The 19,616-nt window shown below is 45.4% G+C and overlaps 1 long non-coding RNA gene across 2 annotated transcripts in view; it reads right to left on the reverse strand.

Annotated features, from left to right (window-relative positions):
* Positions 1-19,616, reverse strand: part of LOC135254408 (uncharacterized) — a 99,442-nt gene that overhangs the window by 63,229 nt on the left and 16,597 nt on the right. The window lies entirely within an intron of this gene.

A 19,616-nucleotide genomic window follows, 5' to 3' on the forward strand; every position in this document is an offset into this window, starting at 1 on the left:
GACACACGGACACAAACACACTCACACGCGCACACACAGACACACACAGACACACACACACACACACAAGCCCGCACTTACACACACACAGCACACACACACACACATACATACACACACACACACACACACACACACACACAGACATACACACGGACACAAACACACACACACGCATACACACTCACATGCGCATACACACAGACAGACACAAGTACACAGACAGACAGACAGACAGACACACACACACACACACACGGACACACTCACTTTTTAAGACAATTAAGGAATAAAACATGTTTTTCATACATTTTAATTTTTGAAGGGCAGATAATTACACCCGGCATAGAAACATTAGTGTTCACAGTAGGAGGGTCTGAAATGTATTTAATAGCACACTATTTAATCTAACTCTGAAAAGCAGTGGGTCTTTTCACATTAATCAACTGTGGTTTTATGAAATGAAAGACTGCTTTAAAGCCTATCAAAGCCAAATGGCAAAAAGCACAACTCCACTAATACGCATAACTCCAGAAGAACACTCTGTTTATTTTATTGCAACTAACCAATATTTGTTCACTTTGTCCTGATTTGATTAATTTTACATTTATCTGTAATAAACATAGGTGCCAATTTGAATCAATGACAGAAGACTGCATCTTGTTAGAAAGATAGATCACTGTCACTAACACATTTACCATTTGAACTAAGCCATATTTTTGAGCAAAAATATACATTATCCTTGCTCCATGACCAAACTTTCCACAAAGATATGTGATGTCACATAAATCCATTCAGAAGTTGAAAAGCCCACTGCCACTGAAAATTAATATCATCTGGCTAATCCAAACAATTAGCATCAGGGAACTTAAATATTTAGCAGCTCTGTGATTTACAAGGTTTTTAAAGTGGCGACAGAGGCAGCGGAATGATTCCCAGGAAGACATGAAAATTCATAGAAAATTCCTTTGTCTCCCAGTGAAATACGTAGTTTAATATAACTCTAAAGATACAGGAACATATCTAAAATCCGACTGAAATCCCTTATGTTCCCGGGTGGCACTATAAAGCCACTTACTACCCTGCGGTGCTTCACCGCCACACCCAGAAGGCCATATTTAAAATCACAAGATTAATGCACAGTGATTAGAGGAAACCATGGAAACAGTTTATCTTTACGGAGGCACTTTCACTTTCACAGGTACGCTTTTTACCAAGAGGGCTTCGGTATTCTAAGCGTGGGGATTACATCCTACTGAGGGGAACCCGTATTAACGACCCGTCACGCACTTTCCCGTAAGCCCCTGTTGACAGACAGTGTCGGTGAGCGCTGATTGTGAGCAGCTTAAGACTCGAAACCAGTCTCGCAAGTGCCTAAAGGCGCTCCGGTGAACCGGACGCTCCAGCCGCTGACAGAGGGCACGCTGTGCTATTCAGCCACCTGGGCCAGAGCGGCTACACACGCCCTACTCCCCCCTACCCCGCCCCACCCCTCCTATCTCCCCTGCCCCCAAGCCCCCCGCAGCCCCACTCACACCGCCCCCACCCCCCCCGCCCCCCTCCTACCCCCCCGCCCCCCTACCACCCCCCCCCCCCCTCCTACCCCCCCCCCCCCCCCCTCACCCCCCCCCCTCTACCCCGCCCCCTCCTACCCCCCGCCCCCTCCTATCCCTGCCCCCTACCACCCCCGCCCCCTCCTACTCCCCCCGCCCCCCTACCACCCCCCCGCCCCACCGTTGTGGCCTTGATCTGCAGGCGGCTGCGGGGGTACGGCCGGGATGCTGAGGGTGCAGTATTTTTAGCGAATCGCGTCGTGTCCACAGTGCATCAATCAGGGGAAGTGAGCTTCCGCGACCATCCCCTCCTTGATTGATGTGAGGAGATGTGGGGGGGGTGGGGGGGGGTCTGCTGCATTCCGTTTTTAAATCCAAATAAGATATGCTTGTGCTTGCATTCCCCCCCCCCTCCCCCCTCCCCTCGAACCCCAACGCTCGCCTCTGCTTAGCTTGTGTGGCTGACTGCCAGTACACCCTCGGAACGTCTGACTGTAACCCATAAGACAAACTCCCGTCCTGACCGAACTGTTAATGCAAACTGGACAGCGTCCAGACGCTCAGATTTAATAACAGAAGGAAATAATCAAACAGGGAAACTCCAGTCGCTCTCATAAAGTTGCATCATATCGAGCCGTACGAAGCAGACAAGGACCAACAGACAGGCGAATCAAGACAGGCATTAAAGTGGAAGGGTCCATCTTAAGCCCTCTGCATATAAAAATAGTAATAATTATTCTGACTGACAACTGCTGAAGCCAGAGCCTCTTGCTAGTGACCCTTCTTTCTGTAGTTCTCGTTTCTTCCCCCTCTTTCCTTCTATCTGTATTTCTTGGTTTTTTCCCCTTTCTTTCTACCCTGTGGTTCACTTGCCAGCATCAGCTCCTTCCCACTCCTCTTTTGCTGAGACAGACAGAACTGCTGTATGTCGTGCATCTTAATTACCTGGACACTTGCTAAGTGCAATGGCCTACTTACCAAAAAAAAAAAAGTAGAATTTTATAACCCGGTATTTTTGGCCTGACCCAGTCTAAGTCAAACCGAATGAAAAGAAGCATCAGGCTTAATTAAAAGGATTTCTCCACCAAAGGCTGGGATTTGTTAAACTGCTTCTTAATTACAAAACTGAAGGCGTTCTTTCTTAGGTGAGGTGGATGAGTCCCGGTAAAGCTGAATTAAAGATGGGTTCGGATGGAAATGAGAGGCTTGGCTATGCTCAGATTTGTTCAGCTACTTTAAAAATTGGCTGATCCCCAAAAAAATTCCATTTGTAAAAGGACAAGCATCACATAATCCATATCATGTTATGGTCATAGGTACCTAAACTAGTATAGACAAAATTTTTGGCTCGTCCAAAATCAAAAAAGAACCAATGTCCTAACCTTTCTTTAACCTGCTGAACACAGCCATAAACTTGCCTCGACCCTCAGACTTATCGTTTTCCTAACCCTAACCCTAAGTTGAGCCCTAAAAAGTAATTGAAGCCATAGGAACTTTTGAAAACATGTGATTGCTCATTTAAAATTGTGGAAAAACTAAGTCAAGACTGTGAATTCCATAGTACAAATGCTAAAAAATATATTTGAGGCCTTAAAAAAAAAATGTTTTCCCTGAAAAAAATATGTATATATTCCATATCTTGTTATGGTCATAGGTACCTATACTAGTATATACAAAATTTTTGGCTCGTCCAAAATCAAAAAAGAACCAATGTCCTAACCTTTCTTTAACCTGCTGAACACAGCCATAAACTTGCCTCGACCCTATGACTTATCGTTTTCCTAACCCTAACCCTAAGTTGAGCCCTAAAAAGTAATTGAAGCCATAGGAACTTTTGAAAACATGTGATTGCTCATTTAAAATTGTGGAAAAACTAAGTCAAGACTGTGAATTCCATAGTACAAATGCTAAAAAATATATTTGAGGCCTTAAAAAAAAATGTTTTCCCTGAAAAAATATGTATATATTCCATATCTTGTTATGGTCATAGGTACCTATACTAGTATATACAAAATTTTTGGCTCGTCCAAAATCAAAAAAGAACCAATGTCCTAACCTTTCTTTAACCTGCTGAACACAGCCGTAAACTTGCCTCGACCCTCAGACTTATCGTTTTCCTAACCCTAACCCTAAGTTGAGCCCTAAAAAGTAATTGAAGCCATAGGAACTTTTGAAAACATGTGATTGCTCATTTAAAATTGTGGAAAAACTAAGTCAAGACTGTGAATTCCATAGTACAAATGCTAAAAAATATATTTGAGGCCTTAAAAAAAAATGTTTTCCCTGAAAAAATATGTATATATTCCATATCTTGTTATGGTCATAGGTACCTATACTAGTATATACAAAATTTTTGGCTCGTCCAAAATCAAAAAAGAACCAATCTCCCAACCTTTCTTTAACCTGCTGAACACAGCCGTGAACTTGCCTCGACCCTCAGACTTATCATTTTCCTAACCCTAACCCTAAGTTGAGCCCTAAAAAGTAATTGAAGCCATAGGAACTTTTGAAAACATGTGATTGCTCATTTAAAATTGTGGAAAAACTAAGTCAAGACTGTGAATACCATAGTACAAATGCTAAAAAATATATTTGAGGCCTTAAAAAAAAAATGTTTTCCCTGAAAAAATATGTATATATTCCATATCTTGTTATGGTCATAGGTACCTATACTAGTATATACAAAATTTTTGGCTCTGAAATTTTTAGGTACTGAAATGGTACACACCATTCCATATAGGTAGTATGAAAACTCGGTATGTCATAGGTTTAAATACATGTAAAAAGCATAACTAAAACAAAAGTTACTTTAAAACACAAACAGACATCTTATTTGATTGATGAAACGACTGTTGTGTCAACACGTCCAACACATTAAATTAATTTGTGTAAACACTGTTCCCCGAGGATATTTCTATCGGAATGACAGAACTGTTACTCTGAATGTTTTCTGAATTTTCCTTTTTTTCAGCCATTGGCCATCGACTCTAATGTCTCTGTTTACTGTGATGGATGCCAGCTCTGGGACTCATCTTACAACAGTGACTTCCCTCATATTTGCTCTTTGTTTTTCAATAATATATTGGAGCCGGTGACTGAACTTTACACAGTTGGATCCCTTGGCATCTCTTACCCTAACAATCGTCAACTAAAGGAAACTTCTGTTGACTTTGACTCCGCCCTCAAACACACACTGTGTCAATATTGTGCAACGCGAGCCTCATTATTTTTTTTCCCCAAATGCCACCTATCTTGAGCTTTCTGAAACCTATCCACCATGCAGCATTTGATCAGTTGTTCAAAGGGCAAATCGCCAAGAGACCCGACTGCTGTCACAACACAAATCTGCTGAGGGAATTTTACCTTGTTTACTGAAGCATCCATGTGGAGATCAAAGGCAGGAGCGCTTTAGCATTCATTAAGCAGAGAGACATGCAGATGAGCATGGGGCTCAGTCACTCACACAATGTTAATGAGTCGGTCATCTCGGTTTGAATTAAGTCCTCAGCCAAATCTGAGCCGCCTGTGCCTCTCAACCCTGGTCACATGGAGAAAAAAAAACAAAAAAAAAACCTTCATATGTGTCGAGTGCAGGAATTTATACTGAAGCACGCACATCTCACACAGCCAACGCTGTGATGCTTTTTATTCTGCCGTCATTCACTGACAAACGTTCTGCGTGTGAATCGTTTGTGTTGACAATAAAGCCGAGTCTGCGTTCAGCTCACGGCTTCACGTTCACTGCTCATTTACTCTACTAAACTCAAAAGGAGAACGTTCAGCAAACATGTCCAACGCCGACCCACCCCTGAAAACATCCGGGGTACGCAGCAGACCTGAGCTCTTTGGCCACGGTCCAATGCCACACGCACTCTCCAGCCCAAAACGTTTTTGAAGCATTATTGAGATGTGTGTTCATCTCCAGTCTGGAGGGCTCTGCCAAGGCTTTACCCAGAAACAGTCAGCATCGGAGAGATGATGTCACGCTGTACACAAGTCGTAGCCATAGAAACGCCACAATACAGCAATTCAAATCATAATTCAATACAGCATATTTTCAGCTTTAAAAATAGTTTTCAACCCTTCTCTCATCTGGAGCACAGCTCTGGTTATCATACAATACGTGGCCGATAATTATCAGTACATTTTCCCAAAAAGGCAATTTTCTTTGTTTTTCCTCCTCTTTTGGGATTTGCATTGTGGGTAATGTGACTCTGAGGTTTTCAAGAGGAGAAACGCGACTGGGACTCAAAATAATGTTCACTGCTAAAAGTGGTTCAGGGGATCTGCCATTTTAGGCCACAGGACGAGTTAAAGTCCAGCATCACACACGGGACAGAGAGAAACACGCTGCTCTCTGAGGTCTGACTGCTCGGGGGGGAGGAGAGGGGCTGGGCTTGCATGAGGCATCGGCATGCAATAGGGATAACTGCGATGGGAAGGAGGAATGGGGAGAGAGAGGGAGGAGAGTGGGGAGAGGAGGGAGGAGAATGGAGAGAGAGAGTGGGGAGAGGAGGGAGGAGGAGTGGGGAAAGAGAGGGGGAGATGAGGGGAATGGAGAGGGGGGAGGAATGAGAGGGAAGGAGAGGGGGAGGGAGGAATGGGAAGAACGGGGTGGTCAGATTTTGGTGCTCCAGCTTCCTTCATTTCATGCTACAGCAATTACGGTTGTTTTGGATTTTGCTTCTGATTGTGCTCAGGTTTCAGTAAGTTACTTGACTGCAGTTGCATTCACTTAATTGTTGTTTTGTGGAAATCTTTTAAAGTAATCAAGCAATCATTTCACATTAAAATAAGTGTTTGTGTGTGTGTGTGAGAGAGAGAGAGAAACTAGCAAGCCTGCATTTATCTGTTTGTATTAAAATGTTCGTTAGAACATTGAGTGCTAAAATTAAACAGCATTGCATGATATATTAACTTTGTGGTGCTGTATGTGACATATGGACTCACCATTAATGTCTGTTCAATATAAAGGAGAAAAAAGATAGAACAAGAAAACTGACTATGATCTCATGATCCCCTCAAGATCCCCTCCAACATCCCCATGCTGACTACCAGTTAGACTTCCAGCAGTCACACCCAGTACTAACTAGGCCCTCTAGAAGTGAGTAGAAGTATCCTACATAAGTCAAATGAACTAGTCCAGCTCTAGGAGCAGGTAAATTTTGGCTGGTCTGAAGTCCTAAAACGACAGTGTGCCGCTAGCCCTACCTCCAATCGCACCTCTGTTAAATTGTAGTTTTGTGAAAAAAATATTAAATTTCTCAGTCAAACATTTACAAGTTTAAACAATACAAAGACTCTATCACTGATTGCAGGGAGCCCTTTGAGCAAGTGTCTTGCATGTGAGAACGCACACACAGTACGTCTCAGAGACAACAGCACATCTTCCCAAGCACTCAAATGACCTGGGGACACCTCGGCTATAGATTCTTTTTGAAGAAATACTCCATTGTCCATGTGGTCAGCATGTCTGAATGAATGTGATCACATCTGCAGTGATGGATTACGTACAGAGAAAAAAACGGCATGTGTGTTTGAATTTTCATCCCCAAATTGGGGACTGTCTCCCCAAAATGGGTCTGCTTGCCTGTGCGCAGTCCGTGTCATCGCCTCTTTCAGCAGAACCGCAGGCGGGCCCGCCCCCGCTTCCGAAAAACGTTCCCGGCACACTCCGACAAAAAGACGCCTCTTCCCCGAGCGTTCGGAGCAGCGGGGCTTGTGGGTAATATATACGTTGGCAGAGCTGCTGACAGGCCTGACTTACACCCTCAGGCAAGCAGGGGTGACAAGCAGGCAGATGAAACGCCTGCTGAAGACATGAGGAAATGAAAGTCTCCAAAATATATATTTATATCAGACACCCCAGCCCACACCCAGCTGGGACCCACGGCAACGGCGAGCTGCCTTTTTAAAGGCTCTCTTAAACATGAAAAAATGCTGCATGGAATTCTGGGATATTGCATCACCATTGTCTTTATATGTACAATAGAAGCATTCCTCATTGCATTAATGAGGCTACATTATCACAACAAAGCAATGGCAACGTGAGGCTGTTGGGACCAATATGCTACGTCCCTCCTTCACCACATGCGATGAGAATGCCGAGCAGTTTTTTAGGAAGAAGACCAATCGAACAAGAGTCATGTGTTTTTCAGAAGACCGGGATTGGACAGAGTATATCACACTGCATGTGCGAGTCCTAACAGGTGCACACTGTAACAGCAGGAGTCGCTAGAGAGCAATGAGACATAGACCCTGGCCAAGTGAACCCTCGCTGACTCTGGGCATCACTGTGGCACACTACCCATCACCCAGCCGGGCACCCTGCCACGGGCAAGGCTGGCACAGCCGGGGTTCGGTGCCTGACCGTGGGGCACATCCATCGGCTCACACCGTGTGCCCTTCATGAGAGATCTGGTGGAATATTTTTTTGGAACATTTTAAGATAATAAAAATCGCAGGCATCTGGTAGCCCTGCCTGTGTTCCATCCGGACGCCCTCCTGGGGTCCTCACTGAAACTCATCCAGATGTACCGTGATTAATTTTTAATGAATTATGGAAATGAATTATTTGTTCGGTATTTGTGATTTTATTATATATATATATATATATATAGAAAATGTCCCAAATTTTTTAATATATTAATATAGTTACAGCTATAGCTCTGAAGCTATAGTTCAGGGCGCAGAGAACTTGATGGAAATGCCCCTGGTTCTTCAGAGGCTGAACTGAAAGGGCAGCGCCCGCCCACGTGTGCGGCTCTGCGTGTGCGGTTCTGCGTGTGCGGTTCTGCGTGTGCGGTTCTGCGTGTGCGGCTCTGCGTGTGCGGCTCTGCGTGTGCCGGTGAGGCTGGAATACCTCACTCTTATTTACCTCTTATGTAAAACTGGCCTTTTTTAAAGTGTGCGATGTGACAACGGCACGCCGGAACACAATGAATAAAAACCCATTTGCAGGTTTTAAAAGCCAATGTTGCAGAAATTAGAAAGCAAACCGCAAAGCAATATATTTTAATGCAGCCTCACACACCCACACACAGGCATAACACACACCCACACACGCACACACACACGCACACACACACACACGCACACACGCACACACACGCATAACACACACCCACACACGCACACACACACGCACGCACACACACACGCACACACGCACACACACGCATAACACACACCCACACACGCACACACACACGCACGCACATGCACACGCACACACACACCCACACACGCACACACACACACACACACTTTATTTTCACTGATTAATGGAAAAGCAGCGATGTTCCCGGCGAGCAGAGCAGCAGGTGGAGCGTTTACGGTTTTATCTGCATCACGCGAAGCACCGTAATGACATGCTAATTTAAAAGCTGGGCTGTCCCAGGGGCATTACAGGTGGCTCCCATAACCACTGTTTATGGAAGTGAAAATACCGAAACACGACGGCATCAGCCCCCATCTCCGCGGAGAGATTAGCAATAACTTTGAGAATAACCCCCCGGGTCGCGAGCGAAAGCGCAGGCCTCAGAACAGTCACACGCCCTATTTCCAGAGTGCCATTAACCGGTAGAGAAGTACACAAAACGGGGAGGCCAAGAACACCACAGCACAGGGAGGCCCAGAACACCACAGCACAGGGAGGCCCAGAACACCACAGCACGGGGAGGCCAAGAGCACCACAGCACGGGGAGGCCAAGAGCACCACAGCACGGGGAGGCCAAGAGCACCACAGCACGGGGAGGCCAAGAGCACCACAGCACGGGGAGGCCACAGAGCAACACCACAGCACGAGGGAGCCAAGAGCACACACAGCACGGGAGGCCAAGAGACACCACAGCACAGGGAGGCCAAAAACCCACCACAGACACAGGGGAGGCCAAGAGCACGACCAGAACCACAGCACGGGAGGCCAAGAGCACCACAGCACGGGGGCAGACCCCAGACGGAGCCAGACCCACAGCACGGGAAGGCCAAGAACACCACAGCACGGGGAGGCCAAGAGCACCACAGCACGGGAAGGCCAAGAACATCACAGCACGCAGCCACTTCATGGCCTCTGCAATGATACAGCATCGTTTTTTTCCCCCCAACTAGACATATTTTCACTTTGTGGAATTTCATGGGAAAGGAAGGCTATTCTTAAACCCCACTCTACTCTGGGTTAGGGTTAGGGTTAGGTTCTTAAACCCCACTCTACTCTGGGTTAGGGTTAGGGTTAGGTTCTTAAACCCTACTCTACTCTGGGGTACGTTCCAGAACTAGGACGAAGCCCACCGCTTAAACACCACAGTACGATGGATCGTTAGAGAACCTGCCATCCCAGCCACCACTGCGCCCCAAAAAACCTGCCATCCCAGCCACCGCTGTGCCCCAAAACACCTGCCATCCCAGCCACCGCTGTGCCCCAAAAAACCTGCCATCCCAGCCACCGCTGTGCCCCAAAACACCTGCCATCCCAGCCACCGCTGTGCCCCAAAACTGCAGTGACGAGGGCGCGAATCGGCACCACTGCACTTCACACCAGCAACAGCGCTAATGACACTATGCAAGGTGTGGAGAGTTAAAACTTCTCCAAAAATAAAACTTTTGCAAACAAAAGGTACCTAAATTCATAATGTGTCTAGAACAAAGATGAAAACTGTGATGGAATGTGTGAAGAGTTTTATATCCTACCAAAATTCTGTATGTAATTTAGAATAAAACATTTTTTACTTTGGGTGTCTAAATTTCACTCAATATCGCTAAAATGAAAATACTTCAGCAAAAAAATAAATAAATAAAATCTCAGCTGAGTTATTCTCGGCTGCATACTTTTAAATAAAGCAGCCTTAAAAACAAAATGTTAATATTTCCTTATGCACACACACATAATGTATCTGAAAATGTCATCAGAAATGGCAATAAAAATGCAGATTTTGGAATTATAAAAAAGGGACCTTAACATTTACTTACATCGACATATTATTATTACTACACAAGATCTCTGAGTGGGTATGAATATGAAAGGTATGTTTTTATTCTATTAAGCACAGGGGGGAAATTCAGTCATTCACATTACAGCAACAGCACATTGAGCATTACCAGGAGGGCAACGCTGGATATGGACACACAGCCCTGGATTCAATAAACATGCATCCTTAACTTTGATCTACTAATGTATACAAGTTTGTTTCTTTAGTTTCTTTTTTTTAGATTTTTTCTCTCTCCCGCAAGCACAGCTCACAAGTTAATTTTGGTTATTGCAGATCTTGCCAAACTTTGTGAAGTAGAAAAGTGTCAAAGTTAAGGACGAATTCAGACTGAATGCAGAGTGAGTTTATAAAAAGCTTTTTTTCTTTTCTTTTTTTTAACAAATACAGAATCAGTGACCATCAGTGGATTTTAATCTCGCTATCAAGATGGGCGCCTGCTGACCTGTCGTCGCAGAACACGCTCGGCCAAACTCAAGACTTCCCAGGCTCTCTGTGAATAAGGAAGTGGCACATTTCCCTCCTAATCCTCTTCAGAGCCCCTCCTTCGCTAATCGCTGGCGTCCGCGGCCTCGGGTTTGACCACAGATAAAGGCTCCGGCTGATAAATGACAAAAGCATCGGCGGTCTTCAGCGCTCAGAGCTGTGCCAAAGCTGTGCTGTCCTGCACAGGCTGTGCCAAGGCTGCGCTGTCCTGCACAGGCTGTGCCGAAGCTGCGCTGTCCTGCACAGGCTGTGCCAAAGCTGCGCTGTCCTGCACAGGCTGTGCCGAAGCTGCGCTGTCCTGCACAGGCTGTGCCAAAGCTTCGCTGTCCTGCACAGGCGTTCCCCTGCCTATATGGCTGCCCAGCCGGGCTGAGCAGCGCCTGGAGTCATTGTATTTTTTATCAAACTTAATGAACAAACACAACTGACTGACTTGCTAAATGCAACCTGCTGTGTTGCCGGCAGGGTTTCCTCTTGCTATGTATCTGGCTCCTTTTACTTCTGTGTCCTATTCCAGTTGTTCCCCCTGCCTTTCAGCCACATGAAATTGTTTATGGATAAATGGTTATGGATACTAAGAATTATGCTCACAATACGTACCAGGTTTTACATCACCTCTCAAATGACTATTGCTTGAACAAATGACTTAAATCCAGTTTATCGTAAAAAGTCAGAGAGAAGTCCCAATCGCTTTGGTATCCTGCCCTTCTGACATAATCAATCATGTAAAATTATCTTAAACTGAAACTCCACCACACCCCCCCCCCCAACCCCTGCAATGTCTTTAATTTATTTATTTTTCACAGGGATAAAGTGGATTACGAAGTAATTAAAAAGGAAAATTGTCTCACATAGAGATAACACACTTCCAGAGAGAAACTTTTTTCTTTTTTTTGAAATTTCTCTCATTAAAACTCATATCTGCCTTTTTTTGTATTCCAGTGAAAAGCTGCGAGTTCAAATGAAGTAATAAAGTGATAAGACTGAGGGTGGACAACTGCTGAATTTCAAAGTCAAGACAAGGTAAAAAGAGAAAGAAAAGTAGAAAACAGCACACTTCTGTGGCATTCTGCATTTTTGCATTTTACCCCCGTATTAGAGACACATTTGGTCCCCTTAGCTTTGCCGAATTCAGCCCTGGGATCAAATCCAAATTCTTATTTACAACTGCCTTGCAGCTCGTAAGTCTTTTGTAACCATGTTTGGTCTTCATGTAAAAATGTAAGAACTTACATCCACAATGATGTTTGAGCTATATGAACTAGATGAGAAACGCTGATAAAAAAGACCAAATCTACGCTTAGATGAACTGCATGCTGGATATTAATATGTGCTACATCTCTGAATCTCTTTGGCAGTCAGAGCATCGCTGGAATAAGTCACCTCCCGCTCAAGTGCTCTCCTTGGAGTCTGACAAGTTTGCGGAGAGCTCATTACGGGCAGAGCTGGCAGTGCATGCCAAGGCTTGATCGCCCAAGCAAATATTTACATACCGCAGTCAACAAAGACTCAATTCTGCTTCTCTTCACCTTCAAACACGTCTTCTACCCGCTCTCACTGCGCCAGTTTACACAGCAAACAGGCAGCATATGCATCTCAGATGAACTCCAGACACTACAATCTACAGTTTAATGCAAATGAATACCAGCTGGATTAATAATAAAAGTAACAATAACAATAATAGTAATAATAATAATATAAAACAGCACAACAAGGCTGGGAAGAGTGTTCATGGAAATTAAGACTTATGTTGGGTTTCAGTAATGGACAAAACGTGATATAGCACTCTGGTACCTGGGGTGGGGGCAGGGTATAACATAATTAATTGTAAGTGAGGGGGGGGGGTATAACAGCATGAATGGACGTGGTAATGCAATGAGGAAAGAGACACAAAGGTCACGTAACACTGCAGACTTTGTCAAACCCCATCCCCACATGCACAAGTAATCTCGGCTAAGTGCATCTACGACCCAGCTCGCCACAGTACTGTTCCCTCCCTGAGTTTAATGAGAATAATAAACGATAAACAAGTGCTCCAAAATGAAACAAATGTACCCCCAGTTTATTCGCCACGCTACTCAGAACTGCGTGTTCTCACTTCCTCCTGTGTTTAATCTAAATGGACAGCATGATTGAGAGGGAGAGTACTGCTTGTGGCCGCTGGAATGTGGCTTAAATATTGATGTGAGTCTAAATTTAGCACATTAGCAGAATAAATCCACATTTTCTAACTCAACTTATTCTCTTAATAAACCTGAAACTTGGAAGGACAGAAGCCCTTAATAATTGCCATAATTCCGCTTGTGTTCCTCGTGGTTGACCTCAAATTTGTACTTTCAGTTGTTTAAAGGTTACATTTAACTCAAAGAATAATGACCCAGCAAGAAGCACAGCAAGAAGGTTAAGGTTTGATGCTGTCTGAGTCTGAAATAATTACAGTGTGCGGATTTATAAAACAACAGTATGAACGCATGTATATGGACTGGCACACAGTCTTACTAGAGAATTACATCTTATGAAACGCAAATCTACAGGATAAAGGGCAAAGGGAAAATACAGCAACAAATGAAGACATCAGAGGCCCATCTGAGGCCCAGTTCTCTCTCAAACAGAGAGACAGTGTTTCGGCTACTTCTCTGAATGTGAATGTTTGTCTGGCTGGGGAGGGTAAGAGATCAAGGAAGACGGGTCATCCTGTTTTGTTACAGCTTTATAATTAATGTTGAGATTTATTTGGAACAGGGACCATAAAAACCATCGCTGCCGAAAGAAAATTGCTAAATTCGCTAAATTTCATTTTGCTTACTGTTCATTTGCAAGCACATTTGGAGGCTAATTTTATTTATTTACAGTCAAAGCAACAGCTTGCGACACAGGATAGCCTGTTTGGTTGCGTAATGAGTACATTTTCACCCGCATATACTTGGTATCTCTCAGATCTACACAAAGCTTCGCTGAACAGCTTTAAAGCGATAAGGCTATTATTGAATTATCTCCAAATTAGATTGCTATCGTTTGGGCCAAAATGTTAATTACCTCATCGATTTCGGAGAACCAGCATGTTAATCAAATGCACAGTGTGACACGTTCAGGCGACTCCCTTTAATATTCTGTTCCCCTCAGTAAAAACAGATTCTGAAAGTCAACGGAGGACATCAAAGTGGGACAGATAAGAAACAGCTAAGGACGCCGCTGCACGTCCACGAGCGTGTGCATGTGCATGCGTACGAGTGTGCATAAGTGTGCATGCATGTGCATAAGTGTGCATGTGCATGCGTACGAGTGTGCATAAGTGTGCATGTGCATGCGTACGAGTGTGCATAAGTGTGCACGCGTGTGCGTGTGCATGCGTATGTGTATGTGTGCATGTGCATGAGTGTGGATGCATGTGCATAAGTGTGCAGGCATGTGCATGCGTGTGCATGCGTGTGCATGTGCATATGCGTGACTAAGTGTGCATGTGTGTGCATGTGAGTGCGTGTGCATACATGTGCATGCATGTGCGTGTGGCTGTGTGCATACTTTGGAATGCGAGTGCGATATTTTCAAAAGTAAAAAAACAAAACAAAAAACAATCATATCTCAACGCATCAGAAAAGCAGAAATCATGCACTTATGTTTAATCGAACTGCATGACGTCTGTGATTTCACGGCACTCCAGTTAAAGACTTGAAAAGGGCCGGTGTGGGCGCAGGTTTTTGTCTTGGACCGGCAAAATGACACCTAATTCAACTAATGAGCTAATCATTGTCTTCAATCAAAACCTTGATAAACAGAATCAGGCGTCTTGGATTGGACTCCCCTGGTCTAGCTGGTTCCTGAGTGGCCCATAAAACTACAGGCTGCCTTGGAATGCCAAGGTAAGGGGGGTGAGGGGGAAGGGGGGGGGGTGGTGGACGGTAGTGGTGCTGAATTAAGGAGGCAGGACTGGGGGACGTGACCTTCTGTCGGGCCCCTCTGTGACAGGGGGAGAGAAAGCGCCGATTTCACCCAGCAAAGATCCCTCCCACGGAAACATCTAATTTAATACAACCACAATTTATGAAATATGCATAAATGGATGCAACTGCACCCAAATGACTACAAGAAAAGCAATCATAATGATAATAATAAATTATTATGATGGCAATTACAATCAACAGCCAACAAAACACTCCCCAGTGCCCCTTCCTTGTGGGGGGATTTGATTGGGATGACCACGGACAAATCCGAAACACAACAATAGCGACGCAGACTTCCCCTTTTCTCCAGCGGTCCCGAGACGCGCGTGTAAACACTGCTTCCTGTCGGCGTGCGCCTCTCGCAGCGCTGCATTGTCTTACTCGTTAACCTTCTCAAGGGTAACTAATTATAAAACGCGGAATTCGTCGGAGCGGGCGGCCCGTTTCGCAGCCGCGCGGCGCGCAGGAAGTGGTGCTTTCCATTCCGAGCGGAGCGCGAGGCGCGCAGGAAGGGCGGCTACGCAGAGCAGGAGCAGATAAGATGATCAGCATCTTTAGTTAAAAAAAAAAGAAGAAGAAAAAGGGGGGCGGGTTGGGGGGGGGGGAGCTCGGAGCCGTCCGGACAAATGAAGACTGTCCGCTGTAATTTATCCGGCGATAAATAACACCGCGTTACGGGCGCGGACCGCGCCCCTCTTCTCATTCGTCCTTCGGTCCGAGCCGTAGCGATAACACAGGGCAGCGCTGCTTTAAATGCGTTGGTCTGCAGCGTCCAGCGTGCGCCACCACAGCCGCTGCTGCGCTGTTTGCTAATTTCCTGACGGTCGCCATCAATAAAATGATGATATTTTTTTTTGTTTTTGTCTGTGTGCGTGCGGAGGTAATGGCCCCTCTCTCCGAACGAGCGCGGCACACAGACCTGAGTCTCTCACGACCACGGCACACAGACCCCAGAGTCTCTCATTTAAATCGATGTGCCTATGGCTGCACATTCCATTAAACACATGACTACACTGCCAAGAGGCAGATACCATATTGGCAATATTTCTGCGAAAGGGGGGGGTGGATGGGGGGGGCAAGGAAGAAAAAAGATTCTCCTCCGTGCTTTAAGTGTAAGGGGGGGGGGGCGGGCATGGGGCACCAGCGGCCTTTAATCAGCCCCCACCGCCGTCCCGACACCGACCGGCTAATGGGCAGAATACATTGGGATCAGCTCTTCTGCGTCCCGCTACAGGTTTCATTAGCTGGGAACTGCTTTAATGAAAATGTTACTCACTGCATTCGGCCTGAACACTGGGCCTGAACGCTGGGCCTGAACGCTGGGCCTGAACGCTGGGCCTGAACACTCAGCCTGAACACTTTACCCGACACTGACACTGTTCCCTAAGAAACTTTCTGTACAGCTGAGTCATAATGTTTGAATGACCCGACTGGTAAGACGTCACTGACTTAACGCAATGCAAGCATTACTGCATTCACTAAATCATTGTGCTTAAACAGTGCCCTAACATGGCTGCAGTGTCCCTGTGCCTGCACTGCTCTTTCTGGAGGAGAGTTACATAACCAACCTCTGCTAATCTTTATGCAGCATTTAAATGAATTACAATCCAAAAGCAAATCAATCTCTGCAATTTAGTTTAAAGGGAAAGACAAGAACGCTCCTGACAAGGAGACACACAGCTGGGAATTCATTAGATGGCAGACACGACAGTCAGAAAACCTTGGCAGCCATGTTGTATAACAGTTATGGAATTGGCCTTATAGCACGGAGGTTGCAGGATTGAGTCCCAGGTGAGATGCTATGGTTGTCCCCTTGAGCAGCGTACTTTACCTGAACTGTTTCAGTTAAATAAAGAGCTATATAAATAGACTGAATCTGTGTTGCTGTGGATGAGAGTGACTTACACAGCTGCTCTTATAAAGATCAGCTCTACATAAGAGCGACTTACACAGCTGCTCTTATAAAGATCAGCTCTACATAAGAGCGACTTACACAGCTGCTCTTATAAAGATCAGCTCTACATAAGAGTGACTTACACAGCTGCTCTTATAAAGATCAGCTCTACATAAGAGCGACTTACACAGCTGCTCTTATAAAGATCAGCTCTACATAAGAGTGGCTGTTAAAAGCCTTGACAGCGCAGTAAAGTCAGTCATCCTGAGCCTGTGTGAGCCCGATCCTCCGCTCAGTTTGAATTGTGCAGCCGATGATGTCACTCGACTGTGCGTCGCGCGCGTGTCGTACGGCCCAGAGATGACCGGGTCGACACCGCGGGGGACAGCGAGCCGAACCGCGGTCTCAGGCCCCTCACTTCCTGAGGTCAGCAACACCCCCCCTCCCTCCCCCCCATCGCCCCCACGGAGGAGAGAGACCTGAGAGCCTTGCTCTGCGTCATCCTCGCCATCTTAAATCTAATAAAACCTTCTGTTCCCCATCAGCCGTCCAGCCCCCACTCATTCCATCCCCTGCAGCCTCGGGCAAAGGTCTCGCAGTGTCCTGCACCCCCCCGTTCTGCCACCAGCACCCCCGCCCCCCCGCCCCCCATCCTGTCACCAGCACCCCTTAATAGCCCAGACAATCTGATGGCTTGCAGTCCTGTAGGAGCACACTTATATAACCTAACCACACTTGTCACGAACACTCAGAAATGTGTTTTTAAACCTTCACAAATGCCTTCATAAACCTGTTAATGCCAACAGGAGTATAACTATTCACCTGAAACGGACCACATGACAATATCAGACTGAAAAAGACACTTTTATCGCCATTAAATATACAATTAGCACATTGGCTGCTTGACTAGTCCACACTTAAATGCTATTATTTAGCTGACAATGTATGTTACACAGGTAGTGTGTATGTATCCACATACAGTCTACATGATAGCTGCATTAAAAAACAACAGTGTATTCTGCTTAAATGAAAAGCACAGACTGGGAGCAGTACAGTGTTGCTGAAACCTTGAGGCCTTGCAGCTCTACATACATACATACATACAGTAAATACATACGTACACACATACATACATAAATACATATACAACAACTAACCACACACCACCACACCACACACAAACCACACACACCTACATACACATACACATACATACACACACACACACACACACACACACACACACACCACACACACCACAACACACTACACACATACACACTTCACACACACACACACACACACACACACACATACATACATACACACATAACAACACACACACACACCACACAACACACACACACACACACACACACACACCACACAACATACTCAACACATACACACACACACCACACACACAACACACAACACCACAATACACACACACACACACACACACACACACACACACATACTGTTGTACTAATACTCTTTCAATATCCACAGTAATTGCCCAGAAGCCCAAGTTTAACGGGCATTTCTGAGATGTAGCAGGAGCGCTGTACTGCAGCCAGCAGGCCCTCCGCTCGCCCCTGCGGTGAGCTCTGTGTCTGTGACGCGACCCTGCCAGTGACCCCCCCCCCCCCCCCAGCTTCTCTTCCCCGAAACCCCCCCCCCCACTCGTCAGAACAGGCCCCAGGATCGCGTACCCGACCCATTCTGCTAATCTGGGGTGCGAACGGCTCATCGCTCATTTTAACATGAGCTGGGTTTACTGGGGCGTATCGAAACCCCCCACCCCCCCCCCCCACTCGTCTGTAATTGCCGTACGCATCGTGCCCACATGACGCCGAGCCGCGATCACCGCGATCACCGCGACCACCGCGCCTTATTCGTCTTATTCGTCTGATTCCATCGCCGGTGACGGAAAGGAGGGGCCCAGACACGCGCGGGCAAGCCTTCTCGCGCAGACCGCAGGTGCTTCAGAACTTTAATTAGAGATGATGTATTTGTTTTACTCGCGTCCCCAAGGAGGCAGTGGTAGGCTGCGGAATAATCATTTTTAATTGCTCTTAATTGCTATAAATTACTTTCCCTTTCCTTTTTGACCGTCTCTGTTCTTCTATTCTTGAGAAGAAAACTTTATTCCCTGCCTATTAAGGAAGTGAACATTTATGAGCTTTAATGAAGGTCTTTTAAGACATTGTGAAGTGAGGTTCTTTTATTCTCCGCACGGTTCCATTTCAGAAGCCAAGCATATAGGCACAGCACAGAACTCACAGAAAGCTGATTATTTTTAAGACAGCCACATTGTGAAATTTAAAATGCCATACATGGTTTAAATGATGCCTTATGCATGAGAAAAACAAAGTCCTCTTGATCATATTTGAAATCTGACTGATATTCAGAATTGTTTTGCAATTTAAAAGCCAACCAAAGCAGCCCACATTTTAGAAATCTGTTCATTATATTGGCTACACCACAGAAAAATAAACATCTGTCTTAAGCAGACAATTTCCTGTCTGGATGCTTTGTCAAACTGTTTTGATTTGATTTCGTTTAAAGGACTGGATACGTGTGATTTTCTGCAGATAAAGCACAGAGGACAACACAAGGCCTGTACATCAGCATTTCAAAAGCTTGTCAATTTATTCAGAGCAGAAATAGCTCACCGGAAATATTACACACTGTGGCAACAACCCATGGCACCAATCTTTCATGTGCCAGTGGTAAATATGTGAATAAAAAAAAC

The sequence above is a fragment of the Anguilla rostrata genome, chromosome 5, assembly GCF_018555375.3.
Source record: "Anguilla rostrata isolate EN2019 chromosome 5, ASM1855537v3, whole genome shotgun sequence".
In the NCBI taxonomy this organism is placed as follows: Eukaryota; Metazoa; Chordata; class Actinopteri; order Anguilliformes; family Anguillidae; genus Anguilla; species Anguilla rostrata.